Source organism: Symphalangus syndactylus, chromosome 9 (assembly GCF_028878055.3).
Source record: "Symphalangus syndactylus isolate Jambi chromosome 9, NHGRI_mSymSyn1-v2.1_pri, whole genome shotgun sequence".
Taxonomy (NCBI): Eukaryota; Metazoa; Chordata; class Mammalia; order Primates; family Hylobatidae; genus Symphalangus; species Symphalangus syndactylus.
The window spans coordinates 47,606,570-47,627,538 of record NC_072431.2 but is presented as its reverse complement, the minus strand read 5'-3'; the positions used below and the strand labels follow the sequence as shown (position 1 = coordinate 47,627,538).

The window sequence follows — 20,969 nt, the reverse complement described above, 5'->3', positions numbered from 1 at the left end:
GCCTTACCCTCCCAAGCAAGTAGGGCTACAGAAATGTCTCACCACACCCAGCTAACTTTTATAATTTGTAGAAATGGGGTATCTTGCTATGCTGCCCAGGCTGGTATTCCTTCATTTTTAAATACGTAAAACAGCAATAAAGGATCACAGACATTTAAGATATAATGTAAGAACAAAAATTTTTAAACATCTGCAACATGAAAAAAAAAGAGACCAAGTTAAAGAAACCAGTAACAACAAAATGACTTTGTAAGAAACACACAATTAGAGGACCATAAAAGAGACAAATACATGTTTTTTATATATATATTTATATATATATCTATATATCTCTCTATGTATATATTTATATATATCCATATATATATATATAAAATTATTGAAAAGATCCAGGAAAAGATTGTATTCATAAAATAAGTGGATGATATAGAAAAGGAACACTAAATGAGTAAGAAAAACTCTTGGAAATTGATATTTTCAAATATTTTAAGGGAAAATTTGTAATTTTAAATGGAGAAAAATCTGTCAATTCTAACAAAAATGAAACAAGATGGAAAATATGAGTCACAGTGAATCTCCATAAAGCATGACGTCCTACTAATTGGACGTCTAGTAAGAAAACAAAAAATACAGTTAGAGCAAGCATTAATGAATTGAAGATAATTATCAGATTTCTGAGGAAAGGTGATTTACAACTCAGCATACCATACCCAGTCAAAATATCCAGTGTCAGGGTAGAATTAAGACATTTTAAGACATATAAAGACAAACATTATCTTCTTTAAATATAACCTTTCTTGAAAAGTTACTCTAGGTTGAACCTCAGCAAACTATGGTTAAGAAAAAGAGAAGGACATGGCATGATAGCTATGTGAAGTAGTCCAAGAAGGTGAACAAATTGTGTTGTTTCAACCTGGTGTAGGATTAGTATAAGGAAATGGAGGGTTTGGTTGGTGGGAGGATTTGGGACAAAAAGGGGACGTTATAGAATATTTAATGTTTAAGGAGTATTTAAAAAGACAAAAAGTGTACAAAGAAAATAAGTAGAAATGTCAGGTAAAACAAAAGAATATGCAAAAAAGGAGAATAACCATAGGACTTTAGTTGGCTCGCAAATGAATAATATTTTTATATTAAATGTACATGGTATTTACTGATTTTCATCTTTTGATTGATTTTCAGTCAATCTTAAAATGTGGAAGATAATTGTGGTGATAGAACAAAATGCAAATATTATCAAGACTGACAATGTCATGATAAACATACAGGTGGGTGAGGTTGGGAATTAGGTATGGGGACTGGAGAGAGTTGAAGGAAAGTTTAGGGATTGGAATAGTAGCATATCACAAAATAGGAGTCAAGAGATAGTGTCTATAGTTAATAGAAGAAATAGCACTGATATAGTCCTTAAAGTTACAAAGATAACCAACAAGAGGAATAATGACTACATTAGGAGGAAAGATAGAGAAGTTCTGAATATGATATGAAGTGACTTCGATAATGGCTAAACTACTTTGAGTTTGCTTGGTCAAGGTATGCTTTAATTTTTTTGAAAAAAAAAATGTGGTTATGCTTCGATGAGTGTGTACGTCCTAGATTTCCACAGATTCCAACCACTCTCTGTGGAGGCATCATAATCCATAAAGATATTGGGATTTAAAGGTTTTATTGTAGAGCTAATAAACAATTAAAAGTGAGTTCCTCTGGGGAGAGGAACTGACTGGGGTTGAGGGGGTTTACTATACAAAGAAATATAAATTCTTGGCACTTTGGTCACTGAACATGATAGCAATAATTCCCTATAGTACTAAATTATGGGGCTAAGAGGGGAACATTGGATTTAGTCCTGACAAAGCCATTAATAAACTCTATAGCATGTCATTTAAGTTCTCTGAATGTCAGTTTCCTCATCTTTAAAGCAACGGGTGATGGGCATGTAATCCCAGCACTTTGGGAGGCTGAGGCGGGCGGATCATCTGAGGTCAGGAGTTCAAGACCAGCCTGGGCAACATGGTGAAACCCCGTCTCTACTAGAAATACAAATATATATATTTTTAGCTGAGTGTCGTGGCACACACTTGTAGTCCCAGCTACTTGGGATGCTGAAGGAAGAGAATCATTTGAACCCAGGAGGTAGAAGTTGCAGTGAGCCGAGATTCCACCATTGCACTCCGGCCTGGCAACAAGAGCAAAACTTTGTCTCAAAAAAAAAAAAAAAAAAAAAAAGAAAAGAAAAGAAATAAAAATAAATCAACTGGTATTAAAAAAATACCCAGTACCACTTTGTAGTCTAATGTTTATCTTATGAAGATAGGTCTATCATTTTATTGAGAATAAAGTGAATTAGAATTTTTCTGGGTATAAAGCCTAAGACTGATACAGAGCTTTTACTTGCTCTGGGTCTTTATTAGAGTAAAGATGTTCATTGCCTTCTTAACAGTGATCTTCAGTCTCTGTCCTGTATCCTTTAAGTTTGATTCTTTACTTTGTCTAACTGACTTTACCAATCAAATCGGAATCATACATCTTTAGTTTTATGAATGTGTGTAACCAGATCCTAAATAGAATTGTTTTAATAGAACTTTTTTCATTCTTCAAGGCCTTATTTTCCCATAGCTTAATTTTTTTTCTTTTTTTCCTGATGTAAAAATGCACAAGAAGATTCTTTAAAAGATCGTATCTCCGTTTCACCTCTGTTTTCCTAAACACTTTCAAAGCACTGAGGAATAATTTGAAACAACATTTTGTAGTGGATTCTAGATAGAGACAGTACATTTTATAGTTCTCTCTGTTATTAAATTGTACCGGTTACTATGACTACCTGATATGCTTGCAAATTTACAGAAGAATTGGTAAATGAAGGATGGCCATTTCAGTGTTCACAGATGTGAAGATATTGCCATCTCAGATCAGCAGCTGCTCTTGAAAGGTTGACTCCTTAGTATCCTTGGGCTAACACTAATTTTGTAGCTGATCAAAATAATTGCTGTACAGATACTAGCTATTCCTAATTAATGTGAACATATGGGTAGTTCCCACAAAAGAATTTACTAACCTGCCAGTTGTTGCTGTGTATATGTTCATGCTTTAGCATTCTTAACTATGAACATGAATCAGCAAACTAAAAAATAATCATAGTTAGCTTCCTATGGATAGAAATAGAGAGAGAGAGAGAGAAATGAAGAAGTTTCCAAGTTTACCCCCATAGTGTAGGATACGTATACCACAAAAATGTATTGTGGAAAACTGAGAAAAAATATTTAATTTATGTGGTAAAACATAGTCTTTTATAGTATAAAAGGATAGGGGATTCTGAACTGAGAAAAAAAACAAATTAACAATGAGGCACTTTTTTTTAAAATTATACTTTAAGTTTTAGGGTACACACACGTGCAGGTTTGTTACATATGTATATATTTGCCATGTTGGTGTGCTGCACCCATTAACTCGTCATTTAACATTAGGTATATCTCCTAATGCTATCCCTCCCCCACTCCCCCCACCCCACAACAGGCCCCAGTGTGTGATGTCCCTTCCTGTGTCTAAGAAAATGTGGCACATATACACCATGGAATACTATGCAGCCATAAAAAATAATGAGTTCATGTCCTTTGTAGCGACCTGGATGAAGCTGGAAACCATCATTCTCAGCAAACTATAGCAAGGACAAAAAACCAAACACCGCATGCTCTCACTCATAGGTGGGAATTGAACAATGAGAACACATGGACATAGGAAGAGGCACTCTTTAAAGCTGTGAATATCTGTTTTCTGTTGATAGTCTGTAATTACAGTCTCTCTTGGTCACCTCATTTTACCATTTTCTGGGTGATCTTGATTTGAGGACAGTAACTTGTGGGCAGTTAGAGCTCTTTTGTCCTGTTATTTTATGTGGTTGATGAATCTGGGGTCCATTAAGTTACATATTAAAGTTGAAGTTCTTGGCAATTAATTAGGACCTTTTAGTGTATTAACTTCCTCTTCATTCTAAGATAAGACAAATATAGAGATTCAAATTAGGAGGAGACAGTAAAACACAATTAAGTATTAAAGACACAAGTTTAATTTTGTGGTGCCTGGAATCACAAAAATGTAGTTTAAAAATTCTTATATCTAATTACTAGAAGTATGACAGAAGACAGTTACATCGCCTGCATGGAACTTAGTTACCTCATCTTTAAAATGGAGATAATAGTCATAGTAGCTAACATGAATACAACCCAGGTCTCTTACTGTGCAAGAAGGTCTCTTTTAAGTGCTTTCCATAATATTAACTCATTTAATTCTCACAGCACTGTGAGCTAGATATTCTCATCCACCTTGTAATTGTAATGACATGAGGGTTGAGGTGACAATGCATATAATGTACTGATTGTTGTGCTTGGCACTTAGCAGGTGCTGAATAAATGTGAGCTGTTATTTGTGTATCTCCTCTTCAATGGTCCTCTCTTGGTATCTAGTGTGACAGGTGCCTAGTAAATTTGGCCTGCTTAACTGATTTTCGAAATAAAATCTCAGACCTAGAAGAGTTATTGCAAGGAGTTACTGCAAAATTGGGCCCCAAGTGCCAATAAATAAATAAGAGTTAAAGATGGGACTGAAGGCAAGTGAAGTAGAAACAGTAAAACTGTGTTAGTGAAATATTGAGAAATCTTACTTAAGAGAGAAGGGAAGATAAATGTGTGAAGGCAAAGGTGCATTCCTTTCACAATAAATACTATGATATTATACACATTATACATAATGCTAAACAATGACATACTACTTTGCAAAAAAGTGCATCTAGCTGAGAACAAGGATGGTAAATATCATCTATTTGGGAATTTCCAACATCACTGCTGATTTTTGTTGGGTGTTCTGTGTTAAGTGACAGCCATCTTGCATTTCCCCCTTAGTTATTTGATCTGCTTTGACTATGTTGTTTTTCTTGTGGAAGAGCCTTAGAGAAATGGAAAGATCAATGCTTTTTGTGTGTGTAAGTATGGAAAATAGAGAACATTTTAAAACATTGCCATCCCACCCTTCATTTCTGAATGAAAAAGATGAAACATTTAATATTTTTTATTCTTTAAAGACACAGATTTTATTTTCGGTATGTGATGTCTAGTTCTTAATGATTTTTATACATGCTTATTTGGAGACTTTCTACTTTTTTAATGTAGAAGAAAGCATAATTTGAAATAACAAATTGTAATTGATATCCTATTTAGAAATATTTGAATTCCAGTTCTCTTTTCTTATCAAGTGAGGAGAATATGTTTTAAGCACTGGTATTTTGTCATTTCCTTCATAATAATTTGTGCAAATGATAATTATACATAAATTAATAAACTGCTGGTGAGAATTTAATGATGCATCATACTGTTTTTGATTTATTTCCAAATCATTTGCAGAATGTTGAAATGTACAAGGACTAAGTTTTAAATGTAACCTATAACTTCCTCAGCTCCAAAAACATATTCAGTAAAATAAAATAGTTATTTAAAAAAATGCTGGTATAGGAATAAATTGCATTATGCTTTGTGAGTTTATTATATGAGGACATTATAGGTTATTAAATAGTATTGTATTTATCTGTGTTTAAAAAATGTTTCATATTGCAAGTAAATAAATTATTTTTGAAACCTATTAGAACTTTTCCCATGTGATTCAAGCCATTTTCTAGTGCTGCGTAAAATAATGTTGGGTCCTCAGTTGTTTGCATTTCCTTAGTGCTCCTGTTTCATTCCATCTTGGAGTTTTGTGTGCCACTTGAATATATTTTAAAAGTAATTAAAAATAAAATTTTGTTACAAGCTTCAATAACTTTGTAAACAATTTCTACATAAACTGTATTTAAAATCAAGTACTAACTCCTGCCAATTCTGGGGACCATGCATGAGGTTAACCATTTTCAGTCAAGGTTACATGTAGTCACAGACAGACAATTGATTCATTTTCTTGTATTGTTGCATCTATCTGCCAACATATTACACCAATTATAATTATTTATAGAGTGATAGTCAATTGATAATTAATCCTGTAAATTCACTTTCAGAATAGTCTTCATTTTATTCAACACCAAGTACCTTGGAAGTTAGTAAGTCACAAAAGATGTTTTACATACTTATAAAATATTTAGCAATATGATTAATTTTGCAATGTATTTTTCACAAGCATGAAATCAAAGATATACTGTTTTCTAGCACAGGGCAGAGTTGATGCAAACTACCTGTGTGTGCGCTTTTCTCCAAAGCGCTCCTACGGAAAGTTGATTTTTCATTTTTCTAAGTTTCCTGGCAGTTTTTAAGTGTGGTCCTCCAAGATCTTGGCCTTGGACACCAGTAAAGCTAAGTATAAATTATTGATCTTATTTTATAATTCAGATTCATTCTTGACTTTCAGTTGCTTCATTAACTCTAGAGTTTATTTTGACCTTATATTAGATCAAATTAAATTTTGCCAGGTGGATTTTTTTAAAAAACCACTCCTTATCCCAAAACTTACATTCAGTATACTTTCTTGTTAGGTTCTAATCAGTAGTTTTAAGTTTTTAACCAACCTCAAAGCCTTCCTGACACCCTTTTATCCTTCCTCACCCCACATTAACACACTCTAAAACTCCTACATGTAGTGGGAGTTACTTTCTGCCTGTTTGCATTTTATAAAATCTCATATGTACTTATTACTTACCATTGAAAAATTTTATTATGTGATTTTAATCATGTTGTATTATATGCACTTGTCATTTTATTGTAATTCACTAAATACTGATACACTTTTATTTGGCCAGAGGCCTACATCTCACAGTAACTGGGTGTATAAAATTGTGGGCCAATAAAATGCTGCTACATTTTAATATATACATTTTAATATTTAAAATAAATACATTTTAATATTTATTGGTATGTGAAATGATTCCTGCTTAAGCAGTCAGCATACATAATTAATACATTAATACAGAATCAATTAATAAATTTAGCCAGTGATTTGGAGATCTACATAGTTCAAGGTACTATGTAAATGCAAGATCAGGCACTTCCAATTTATTGAGATACATACTTACCAGTGGGTTTTCAGCAGCAGGTTCATGCTCATGGCATGGAATTATTGAATGCTTTTCACAATTATAAAACCCTGGGGGTCCACTGGCCAAAATTTAGTTTTGTGGGTGTGTCTGCACTTCTGCTTGCTTCCTGTGAAGTGTCTGCCCTACTGAAGTCTCATACTATCAAGATAATTGTTCTCTCATTCCTGCTTCCGAGAATTATTTTCTCAATCAGGAAAGAGTAACAACTGCGAAATAGAGCTACATGTTTTCATAAGGCTATTCTATCAAGAAAGGGCCTCTTTGTACCGTAAACAAACATAAAAATCGTCTCTCTATATGAACAATGTTCCAAATGTATGAATCATGAATTACAAATGTATAAATTACATGTTGTTATTTTGTAGAATTTTTAGTTTTCCTTTTCTGTGTTTTTTAGTAAATGTGTTCATATTATGTTATTTATGGTTGTATTTTATGGGAAAATATGTGCCTCATTCATTCACTTACCACTGTGCAGGGGTTCAAGGACAGGGAGTTTTGTTAGTATCAACAGTTCTGATCTCATGATATACTTGGCTGATTGCCATCAAACCAATCACTCAGGGGACTTAAGAATTCTGATCTCATACACAATGTACTTGGTCTCAGGGATAAAATTCACACTGCACCCCAACTTAAAACTTTTTCATGTGTTGTTTTCTCAATCCAGGTTCACACCTTCTATTTATTAGAAATTGTATGAGTTCCTGCCTTTTAGCTGACACCTGTATCTGAGTCTCCCTCTGTAAGGCTAAATGCCCTTGTTAGAATGACACAACAACAACAACAGCAACAAAAACAGCAGAGAAAACGAAAGGAAAAGAAAGGAGCTTGTATCCCCAGACTCATGCTGTGCGGTGGCTGGTTTGTTTCTTCTTTCTTCAGCACATCACTCCTGTGACATGCTGTGCCTCAGACTGCTTGACTGACCTTGCCGTTTAGAGCTGTTAAACCTGAATAGAGCAGAGCTTTTCTTTTCCCTTCCAGTAGGTCTCAGGAGTGAGATCTGGTCACTGGCATTTACTCTCTGAACCTTAACTGTGGTTCCCCTTGAAATGGAGCTAATCAAGGTGTTGTTCCACTTATTTATTGATGCTCATGAAGCATTCATTGTTGGTATATATAATTTTGCCTATTCCTATACTTGAATAAATTCTTTTTTCTACCTAAACTATAGATGTATATCTACATCTATTTGCTATTTGTAGGTTAGAAAATCCAGGAAGGCAGTCTTACAGAATTCTTTTTGTGCTGTACCTAGCAAAATGCGCTACACAATTAAGTCCTTACTACATGCATTTAACTACATGCATTTAATTAGATTGCATATGTCCAGATAGGTCCCTTGGGCCTTCCAGAGCAGTAGAGGCTACTTTGCAAAATGATGCAGGCCAAAAAGGATTTAGGTCAGTCAAATTTTTATCTGGCTTTCCCAGTAGGATAGTTGAAACTAAACTTCCACTTGCTATAAGAATGTCTTCCGTGTGACTTTTTTTTTCTTCTCAAATTCCATTGTTAGCTAGTCAGAGATTGTGCACTTTATATGCTTCTTGTCAAACTCATTTGGTATTTGAAATCACGGCGCCTTTGAGATTTTCACCCAAGTGGCTTCAGAGTTCTGCCACTTAGGTCATTTATAAGAATTTGCCTGGAAATTGTTTCCTTTGCAGGAGACATAAGTCACAGGGTTTAAGATTGAAAAGGATCTCAAGGGCCGATTCTGTCACTCCTGCCAGCCCTCAGTCAAGGTTGTGCTTAATCTAAACCCAAGACTAATATGTTTCTCTAAAATAAAACTATGCCTCATCACTGGTTTGTTAAATACATTGTCAATAGAGGGGTCTCTGAATGAGCAAGTAACTCCTGGGTGTTAAAAACCTTCAAAAGCTCTACAGGTTAAATTTCAAATTCTTTAGCATATCATTCAAGGCCCTTCCTAGAGATCTATTCCAAATGACCTTTTTGGCCTTGCATCTCACTTTTTACCCCCTCTTAATCTATTTTCAGGATTCACTGAATTGATTCTCTGTTACCTGGACTTATCATAGAAGTCCGTGATTGTTTCTTTGCTCACATTGCTTTGCAGCCTTGAATTACCTAGCTGCTCATTTCAAAGATCAGCTCACATGAGCAAATCCTTTTTGAAGGATTTCTCCAAATCCCCAAGGCAAAATTATTCTATTTTCTGTGTTCCCATAGAACCTTGGTCCTATTGCTCTTGCTAACTTTCAACCTGTTATCATAGTGGTGCCCTAACATGTCTCTCATTTTAGATGATAAGCTTTTTCACAATGGAGACATCACATTTCTCATTGTTCCTCTGAGACCTACCAAAGTCGTAATACAACCATTCATTCTATAAATGTCTTGAAAAATTGTTAAATATTGATGCAGTAGGATAAAGGGCTATGAATTTAATGATGCTCTATTGAATGAATCTTTGTGACATGCCTTGTATCTTTTTCTGGAATATAATGAGGATATAAAAATATTAACATAACCTCTGGCAATGATAATCACTACAAATTTATCAAAATCATGGGTCCAAGAGTATGCTAAAAAAAAAAAATTTCTTCCATCCCATATTAATAGCACACTTCTAGTTGGACCTTTATTTGAAAGGCCCCAGATTTAAAGTTAGGTTTAAAGATGTTCAAAAATGTCTTCACTTAAAAAACAAAAAGACAAAATTAATATCTAAGCAATCTTTAATTTCTAGAAATTAAATTTTACAGTGTAGCATAAGCTCTTCTGGTACTGTTAAAGCTATTTCTCGACCTATAATTTTAAAAATAACTTTTCACATTACTAAAAATAAACTACTAAACTTTTTTAATGAAATATAAGTTATTTGGGTAATTTTTAATGTATTCTAATTTTCCAACTGTTAATTCTTTCCATTTCTGTCCTCTGTCTTCATTTTAAATATGATTTGACATGTGAACCCTAATATATGCTAGCCAAATACTCATTAAACCCATGTCAAAAAATTCTTTAATTTTATCTGCAAATTCTTAGATAATGTGTATCATTTAGGAATTGTGCTCAGTGTGTATCCAGAGTGGCCTAAAGAAATTGGTACTTTATTTTTCCCTCACAAAATATGAAGTCTTGATGTTGGTAGTCTGCTAAGATGACCTCTGTAATGTTACCAGAGATCTTGGATTCTTGCATTCATTCTAGGATTCTTGCACTCAAAATAGCTGTCAGGGTTCCAATCATTATAACTACATTTCAAACAGGCAAAGGTCAAAGAGCATAAATGTGCCAATAGCAGCTAAGAGAGGAGAGATTAGACACTGGCGAGGCACCTTTCAGGTTCAACCACATTCGTCAAAAAATCATGTTTTCTTAACTTTTGGAAAATTGATTTTGTTTCTTACTTATGTTGCAACTTTGTTTGTACTATTTTCCAGCTCTCTTAATGTTGAAGTCCTGCCTAACTTATAGCTGTGTAATTGGTTCTTACCAATGCACTTTGTTGGTTTTGTTCACTTTCAGCTTTTAAACTAGTATTTTTTTGGATTATAACATGATATGTATTTTTTTGTGGAACATTTGGAAAATTAGAAAAAATGTAAAAAAGAATATGAAAATTACTTACATTTTTACACCATTTAGACGTAACAACTTTAACATTTCACTGTATAGTGAATTGTTAAACTGAATTTATATACATATATAGGCACATATATTTACATATATGTAAATTATGTAATTATTTACAAAACAACTTTATTCTCCATATTATTTTAGAAATTATTGATATTGTTTTGGAGATTAGATTTTGGCATATAAATAAATATTATTTGGGACATTATTTTTATGACTACATGGCATTTCATCATATGGACAAGCCATAATTTACTTAGTTGATCTCTAATTGTTGCTTTTATGGATTTAAAATTATAGCATTATAAATGACACTGATAAAGTACTTTGAACATGAAATTTTGCCTGTATATCTAATTACATCTTAGAATAACTTGATGGAAGTGGAATGGGTCAAAAAGTAAGGGTATGCAAAGGAAAAGGCAGCATTTCTTCAGAAACTAGGAAATAATGAAGCAAAAGGTATAAATTGTGCCATGCTTTATTGTGTGTTTACTGGGAATGGAGTGCAGTGAATAAAGCAGAAGTGTTCCAGTTTTCATCCCAGAAGACAGTACAGCCAATATTTTCTCCTGTTTCTTCAGGTAGAGAGGGGCCAGTGGTGAAGGAGCTGTCATTGAACACCCTTCATGTAGGCTGGTGACTGCTTGGAACAATCATTTGGCCACTTCTTTAAACATTCAATGAAAAAAAATGAAATAAAACAAAGGGAACAAAGAATTGACAGAGAACCCACTTGAATCTCTTGAGACCCCACTTGAGAACCCACAGGTCTCTGGCCTCTCCCCAACTGGATGAATAAAAAAGAGGAATGGATGATAGAGTGTTCAGTTAGGAAATGCAACAACGTGGCATCTAACCATGATGTAGAGACTGGATATGGAATTATGCAGTGATATAAATTGGCTAATGGACTACAGAGAGATTATGTTTAAATATTGGTTGTGTACAAATCAGAGGATCCTGATTTGTCATGCCTATGATCGAAAATATGAGATCGTTATCGAGTAGTATTTACAGTAAGAAAATGTGCAAGGGAGTTAATGGCCTTGAAGGTCAAATTAAAAGAGAGAGAGAGATGGGGGTGACAGGGAGGGAGGAAAAGAGGGAGGACATACTAGGGATGACTTTAGAAGTTATAGATTAATCGGTTTGCTTTGATATTTGTGAAAATAATAAGACAAAATGATGATTGATTTCCATACACTTCTAAGAGCAGAAAAAATGGGGTAACAGCCAACATGTCTGAAAGAAGTAAATAACTCAGAGTTAATGTAATTTTCTTCTCTGACACAATAACAGAACTTAAATATGAGAGGACAAAAAGTTCATGTCTCTGTACTTCGGTAAGGTTTAGTTTTTGTCTGACATGATGTTCTGATCAACCAGCAAAGACTATGTAGTCTTGTGTAAAGGGAGGCATAGCTTGTTACTTGTCCCTGAATCAGTGACCTGGTAGGGCAAACAAAGCAAGACTAAAAGTGTTTATTGGGGACTTATACTGAATAATATTTGTAATAATCTCCATAATTTAATAATACAAAATGTGGAATCTACAGACTAGGAAAATTGCTAAATCTGTGGGAATTTGCAGGAATCTAAAGTGAACATGGGAATTAAAAAAAAGGGACTGAAATAAGTTGGCTATGAGAATCACTGATTAAAATGACATTAAAAATGGTAATATCTAGTCTAGTGTTGCTGAGGCGTTTTGACACATTGTTGCTATAAATTGGTGATGAGACCTGGAATAGTTGTATTGTTCAGGGGGATTTGTAGTGTTTCCTGCCTTAATTACATCTCTTATCCTGTAATGACCATTTTTTTTCTATGTTCTGAGTTTCAAGATTGTAACACATCTTCCTCTATTAGTGAGCATTTTTCTTTTTTTTAGCTCAACAAAACGAATAATTATTTTGCTAAAGTTGCTTTGTTTCCATGCCTTTCCATATAAACAATTTTTCATTTCAGTGTTACCTTTTTGTGTAATCTTTTAGAAGACATTTTAAAAGGTAATTAAACTCAACATGTAGAATACCTAGAGTACATACAACTCAAATGAAGGCGTGACAATATGCAGAACTAGGGTCAAGTTGGAGCATCAGCAGGCAACAAACACTTTGTCATGACTGTGTTGCAGTAATTGTAATTGCAGTAATTACAACTGGCTGCAGTAATTGTAAAATATAACCTGATTTGGAAGATGGTCAAATAGGAAAGTTGGGTGTATCAGTTTAATAAAATAGGGGTTAACAAGTTTTAACAGTCTCATGCTACTTGACCCAGAAATCCCAGTTCTCGGCATTTTATCCTAAGGAAACAATCATGCTGTGGCAGAAGATATATACAAGGACCTTCACAGTAACTTCTTTTTGCCACAAATTTTTGATGATAATTTATATTCAGAAAATAAGTAAATGATGGCATGCCATAGCAACAGGATATTAATCAGTGATCTTGCAGTGTAATGATAAAAAAATGATATTGTCACACAAGAAATTCACAATTCAGTAAAAAGAGGATATAATCATAAAATAGTTTATATGATATAATTCTTTAAATAATAATCTGCGAGTAAGAACAGGATAGTTGTTTGTGGAATTAAGGATGATTTTATATTTTTATGTTTTTTCCTAAATTAAAAAAAATCTTGCAACTTTTGATTTAGAAAACTAGTTGTATAAGGAAAAACCACTTATACTGGTAATCTTTAAAGACTAATAAGCTTTTGTCTTTTTTCTTTAAGTCCTGACTACTTTCACTTATTTTTTGATTATCATTTTATTATTTAACTTTACTTTGCCTAATTTGTTGACTATAATGTAATGTTGTTCGTGTGGTTTATTTTAAAACTCTAAAGTAAATTTTACGTTTGTTCTCATTCTCCTGTATTTCATATATTTAATGGGTATATATCAATATGTAAGTTATGAGTAAATATGTATCTTTCATTTAATCTAAATATATAAATATTAAATATATATGAAGATGTAAATTGTATATACATAAACACTATATGATATGTAGTATGTAAGCTATCACTGGATTTCTCACTATACTAATTATTCAAAAACATTTATGATTTTGAATTATTTTTTAACCTTTACTTTTTTTCTGATTTGCTTATTTTTAACTTTTATTTTAGCTTCAAGGGTACATGTGCGGATTTGTTATATAGGCTAATTGTGTGTCACAGGGGTTTGGTGTACAGATTATTTTGTCACCCAGGTAATAAGCATAGTACCCGATAGGTACTTTTTTTATCCTCACCTTCTTCCTACCTTTCAGCCTCACATAGGACCCAGTGTCTGTCGTTCTCTTCTTAAAAATACTGTCTCAATGTATGTTTGAATATTATTCTGTAATTTCCAAATATAAATGTCTAGATTAAAATAAAACCTTTTATTTTTATTTTTACCTTGTTGCATAATTTTAAATTTTGACATACTTTCAAATGTACAGAAAATTTACAAGAATTGTGTTTAAGAATACCTTTTATTCAGATTCAACAGTTGTTTACAATTTTGCCTCTTTTGCTTCATTTCTGTGTGTGCTTTCTCTCTATATACCCACGTGCGCGTGTGTACGCGTGTACACACACACACGCGTAGACACACCACATTTTTTTCCTGAATCATTTGAGAATAAGTTGCAGACATCATGCTTCCTTAACTGAAGTGTTTAAGTGTACATTTCCTAAGAATAAGAATATTGCCCTCTATAACCAGTGTATAATTTTTAATTCAATATTCACAAAATATTACTTGTATTGTATAACTCACAGTATATATCTAGGATCCCAGGTGTATTTTGTTGTCTTATCATTGAAAGTCCTTTTATCTGGAACATTTCCTCAGTCTAATTACTTGGGCATTAGAAGAGTTCAAATCAGATATGGAGTGCAATATTCTCAATTTGGCTTTACTGAATGTTTCCTAATGGTTAATTCTGTTTTGCATTTTTGCCAGGCATACCACAAAAGTGATGTTGTGTTCTTCTCAAGTGCATCATACTTGGAGGCATGTCGTATTTGTGTGATTATAGATGATGTCATCTTTGATCAATTTGTTAAGGTGGTCTCTGCCAAGTTTCTCCACTGCTAGTTACTTTTTTCCCCATTGTAATTAATAAGTAATTTGTAGGAAGATACTTTTAGACTGGAAATACCATGCTTGTCATCACACTTTCATGTACTGGCGCTAATCCACTGATGTTTTCTTTACTGATTCAGGTACCTAAAATATTATGGTGGTTTTCTAACTCCATCAGTCCGTCTATACTTTGTAGGTGACATTATACTCGAAGAAAGAGTTTTCCCTTCTTAATTTCATACTTTATTATATTTTCCTTAATACATTTTAATCCATTACAATAATTATTTATTTCCCAATTGTCCCAGATTAAACCAGTAAAAGCCTCTTGAAGCTAGGACCTGTGTCCTTTTGACATATTCCCATCATTTTATAAATGCCTTACTTGCTTTTCTTCCAGAAAAAAATGCCACCTCAAATTTCATGTATTTTTAAGTCTTCTCTCTGTGTCCATGTTCTAATAGGCCAGAAGAGTTTTTCAGAATTTTCATAGGTTGAGTGGATTTTTTGTGAGTGATTTTCATGTCACTCTTAGGAATTCTGGTTTCCTTTACCTTTTTCACAGTTTTTCTGGACCCCGTATATCTCTGTATATAGTGGGAGCTTGAAAGATAGCTCTGTTAGAAATTGGTGTCTAATTTTCTGTTTACATATAGTCTGACATGTTTATTATTCTCCAGCTTCCAGTTGTGCTGAAGGATTTGGATTTGTGTATTTTAGTTTGTTTTTGTTAGGTGTATGTATTTTTTAGGATATGTGTACAGTTTCAGATTTAGGTGGCTCCTACTACCTGAGTTCCTCAGAATGGCAGTCCATATTTTTATGCATTCTGCAAAATGTATTGATATTTGAAGACAATTGCAATATGCCATTATTTAACCAAAATTTGTGGATTGTATAGCTTTACCTTTAGCTGCTAGTGTTATCTTAATCCAGTTTATCCAATTAAATTGAAGTGTTTAATGTATCATAATTATTTTGTTACATAGTATACCTATCAATCCAGGAAATAGCTCTCTGAAAGACATGTCCATGATAAATGTAAAATTATTATTTGAGGTCACTTATTCTTTCACTTGATGATGTACTAATCAATTATGTTTGTAATATTTTTCCCTTAGCTATGAAAATGATCAAATATATATTTAAAAAATAAAAATTCAAACCCACAAAATTTTGAAACGTGTATATAGAATAAGATAAGATAACCAATCAGTAGCATCTGATTATAGGAATCTAGTGAAAGGTAGTATTATAAGTGGTTATTTCAATTGACAAAATGAGTTTTTTGAGAATAATAAAGGTAAATTCTTCCTCCAGTTTCACAGCAAAAAAAAAAAAAAAAAAAAAAAAATGATGGCAATTCTTAATAAAGGAGGGCTTGGATCTGGTGCAAAACACTCCAGTATTTAAAATTGTCAGAGTAAAAGATGGTTTGTAAAAGCAGAAAGTAGATGAGTACGAAAACTTGTGCTACCTAAGAGGGGCAACCATTTTTCTGTTCCATACCTGAGTCCAGCCTTATAAAAGTCTTAACTTTTTCGAAAAAGCTACATACGAGGATTTTTTTTATGAGAAATCTGCTTTTGAATATTGTGTAATATTTTAAAAACCATGGTGTGGGACAAACGAAATATATCAGTAAGCCAGATTTGGTTTTCATGCCCCCAGTTTTCAATCTCTGCTCTGGATGCAACCTAGAAACTAGCAGATATTGCAGTAAGATGAAACCCAGGTCAGAAAAGCTGGTTTGAGCCCAGCTTTTCTGATAATTTTCATTAGGTTGTATTTTATTATATTTCTTTGAACAGTTATTTTATAGCACTGTATATACTCAGTAGCATAAAACCCATTTAATTTGAAATATTTTGAGATTCAAAATCAATATGCTCTTTCAAAACCCTACTGTAAAACAAATTAATTAATAATGCTTGATTAAACCACTTTCTCCTTATAATCACATTGATATTCTGAAACACAGAGAATGGACCTGTTTGTGTATTTTTGTGAGGTATGCAGGTCTCATGCCTGCGTTTTTCTCAGTGCATGGATTTCAATTAGAATTTAAATGCAATTACAAAGTGAATTGGTGCAACTCTCTGGATAAATCAAGCAAAATTCTTTTCTAACTCAGTGATCCTCATATATCAGATAATAGTACCTTTTAAAAACTTGAAATATTTGGATAATCACCTCAACTCTTCAAGTATATTTACTTATGAACATCTCATATTTTTGAATTACTTTTATGCCGTTCTGCCGATATTCTGGGGCCACTGTGTTTCTTGCATATAATATGAAGCTAGTATGCAGACTTCTCTTACCTCTTTTTTCAAAGTGTCCTCCTTGACTGATGTTTTAGAATATTTGCATATAGTTGGGAATATTTCTGTTCATCAGCCCATTGTACTTTGCTAGATGTATAGTCTACATTTTGCAAAACCTATTTTAGTACGTTACAGTGTATAGTGTTTAAGCTTGTGTTGGTCTGTATTAGTTTTTCTGTGACCTTGACAAATTGTTTACTCTTTTGGATTTTTTTCTTCCTCCACAGATGCATTTTTGTAGAAGCATTTTGAGGATGAATGTTTGAAAATCATTTTGAAATTGCTAAGTGCCACATACAGTAAGTAATATTTTTATTTTTCTACTCAATTGCAGTCATGTTTGATTAATTTGGCAGACAGTCATAAAAGAACCCATTTCTATTTACAGTCTTTGATATTGTCAACATTGTTAAAGATCAGAAGGTTGTATGTGTGCAGCATTATTTCTGGGGTCTTTATTCTGTTCCATTGTTCTGTGTGTCTTTATTTGTATCAGTGCCTTGCTGTTTTGGTTACTACAGCCCTGTGGTATAGTTTGAAGTCCTGTAATGTGATACCTCTAGTTTTTTCTTTATGCGTAAGATTGCCTTGGCTATTTTGGCTCTTTTTTGGTTTATGAATTATAAAATAGTTTTTCCTAATTATATGAACAATATCATTTGCAGTTTGATAGGAATAGTATTGAATCTGTAAATTGCTTTGGACATCATGGCCATTTTATCAACCTTGATTCCTCCTGTCCATGAGCATGGGATGTTTTTCTATTTGTGCCATGTCTAATTTCTTTGACCAGTGTTTTGTAGAGAACTTTCTCCTCTTTGGTTAGCTGTATTCCTAGGTATTTTATTCTTTTGGGGGTTATTGTGAGTGGGATTGTGTTCTTGTTTGGCTGTCAGGCTAGAAATTGTCATTGTAGAGAAATATGCCTCTGCCCTGATGAAGTGCTCTGGCCAACACTACCCATCAGAGTAAATGAGTATTTTATGATTGAATTTCAAATTTAAAAAAATAACAATTGCCTTATATTTAGTGTCAATAGAACCAATCAGCAACCCAAAATGAGTTGCCTTGAACAAAATGCTGTTTGATTAGAGAAAACTTGAAAATATATAACAGCCCCTCCCCTAATGGCAGATACAGTATCTTACTCTTCTATTATACTTTTCAGAATTTGCAGTGGCTGACCACACCCTTTTCTTGCAGTCCTTTTTAGCTGCTTTTTGCAGTGAAGAAAAGATTGCAATGAAGAACTGAGCTTGACTTACCATTCTCTTCCCTCTTTATTATCTTCAGATGTGTAATGTTCATAGTACTATCCTTTACATCACACTGGCCACATTGATGCTTTCCCTTTTGGACTCTGGTGATCTTCAAATTCTTTCACGTTAGCCATCCATTGGTTCTAACCCCTGTACACTTTATTTCTTGAAACAAATCATCAGCAACATTTTATCTGGGGACATTTTCAGAATTACTAGTATTTAAAAGATTATTGCTCTAAAATTGAATGGATTAAATCGTTCATGCTCCCACACTACTTTTGGTTTTCAGATTGAAGAATTTACAGAGGGATGAGAATGAAGGGAGGAAGTCTCCATTTCTAGATTTGACCTCTGGAAGACAAAAACTAGTGATTTTGTTTAGAAATTTTATTTCATTTGGTTCAATTAATAGTTCATGCTCCTAAACGTGAGAGGTACTGTGTTAGGAAGGACTAGAGCAAGTGGGAGAGAAAGACAAAAAGAACTCTCAAGGAAACTTCGTCATTAGTTTGAGGAAATAAGCTATACCCTCATATAAATAAAACAGAGGCTATGGGAAGTTACATCATGAAAATGGTATAAACTAATACAATTTAAAAGCCATTTTAAATAATTTGAGAAATAATAAAATGCACAGATGTGTAAAAAAAAGAAGCCATTATAGGAGACCTCAGAAAGGAGATACAATTCTGAACCGTATTGGTCCAAGGTTTTACGGAAATTGAATTTCGGCTAGATCTTGATGCAGGTGGAAAATGTTAACAGAATAGTCAAGAAAATGGTATACTAACATTTAGAAGTAAAGAGGCATACTTCACACCCAATGAATGACAAATTAATTAGTTTGGCACAAGAATAAGTTTCTTATGTTGGACTAAAAACAGATAACTGGAAAATGAGGCTGGTGCTAGGTTGTGGGAAATACTGATAACTCTTCAAGAAATTTGAATTTAATTGGTAGGTAATTAAAAATAGAGAGATAATATTTTGTGAGGGCTAATCTTGTGAACAGAAAAGTATTTTTAAAGTTATTCTGGTAATATCTTCAAAGTGGATTGCAGTTCGAAGACTTGTTGCAAAAAGATTAACTTTTAAGCATTTGTAGAGGGATAAGAATGGATGAGGGCAAGATCTAAGGTCATAGCAGTGGGGATGGACTGCCAGAGGTTGGAGCATGTGAGATTTATTTGGAAGTAAATAGGTTCAGGGAGTAATAGCAATAATTAATGCTTGTGCAGGATTCACTGAGTACCAGGGTTGTTTTAAATGTTAATGACTAATGTCATCCCCATTTTGTACAAGAGGAAACTGAGAGAGGCATCATTTAAGCAAATTGTCCCAGGTCACAAAAGTAAAACATACCATGTCTGACATTTGGGGCCATTTAGTCAAGCTCCAGAGTCATTGCAGTTTACCACTGTACCATCATTTTTCTAAAAAAATAACTGAAGCTTCCAGGGTGACTGAGCTGGAAAATGATGTTGCCAATAATCGGAGAAACATATTTTGTTTACAGAGTTTACCCTTTCTTTAGATAGGTTTTTGGGTAGGCAGAAAAATCTTGACCTTTAGGGAGAAATGTACCTTATGGTTAGTGATAAATCTCTTGTATATATTCACTTGTGTGTTGGGCAATAGCAACAGTAATTTATTATATTATTCAATTATAAGTTACGATAGTAAACATGTCATCTTAATCTGATTTGTCTTCCTTCCTTAGCAGAACTTAAAAATGAAACAAGGATAGAGTAGTAAAAAAAAAAAGATTTCATATCTTGGGTCCATAAAAGAACACCATTTTAGACTTAGTTTACCGATCATGCAAAACTAATTTTGACAAGGGAAAAACATAACACTCAGCATATAGAGTATCTCTTTTTCTATTAGGTTGATGTAAAAGTAATTGCATTTTTGCCATTACTTTGCAAAAACTACAATTACTTTTGCATCAACCTAATATACTGGAGAAGTAGAATAATGTACTGCTTAAGACCATGGGCTCCAGGACCATTCTGCCTCATTGATTCATATTCCAAATAAGGCCCATTTGCTGGGTGACTTTGTGTCAATTATTTATGTTCTCTGTGCCTCAGCCTCTGTACCTTCAAAATGTGATATTAATAGTACTGTGTCTTCTGGATATTGTAAAGCTTAAATGAGATAAATGACCTAAATGGCTCTTGGTACCAGTGAATTTTAAATAAAAGTTATGTTTATTACAATTTATCTCAGGTAACAGTTTTCTATTTTTCAATTTCACCTACATAATTATTGCTCTTTTAAGCTTTTTGCTTTGAATTTTTACGCATTAAGGAGACAGAGCAATGATTTTCACAAGTAAAGACCCATGTAACCATCACACAGGTCAAGAAATAGAACAATTGCTGCATCTCCAATCATACTTTTTCTGCCTGCCAGCCATTGCCTCCTTTCCATCAGTTTCCCATGGATGACATTATTCCTGATATTTGTGGGAATTACTTCCTTGCTTTTCATTATAGTTTTAACTTTAAATAATGTATCCTTACTGGGGGGTGGAGCCAAGATGGCTGAATAGGAACAGCTCCGGTCTCCAGCTCCCAGCCCCAGCGACACAGAAGACGGGTGA

General features: G+C 33.4%; 1 protein-coding gene across 13 annotated transcripts in view; it reads left to right on the top strand.

Moving 5' to 3' along the window:
- GALNT13 (polypeptide N-acetylgalactosaminyltransferase 13) overlaps positions 1-20,969 on the top strand; it is a 613,915-nt gene that overhangs the window by 10,818 nt on the left and 582,128 nt on the right. For all 13 annotated transcript variants that reach the window (XR_010122466.1, XM_055292091.2, XM_063646025.1 and 10 more), the window contains exon 2: positions 17,327-17,398. The gene's annotated coding sequence lies outside the window, so the exon portion shown is untranslated. The remainder of the gene's footprint in view (positions 1-17,326; positions 17,399-20,969) is intronic.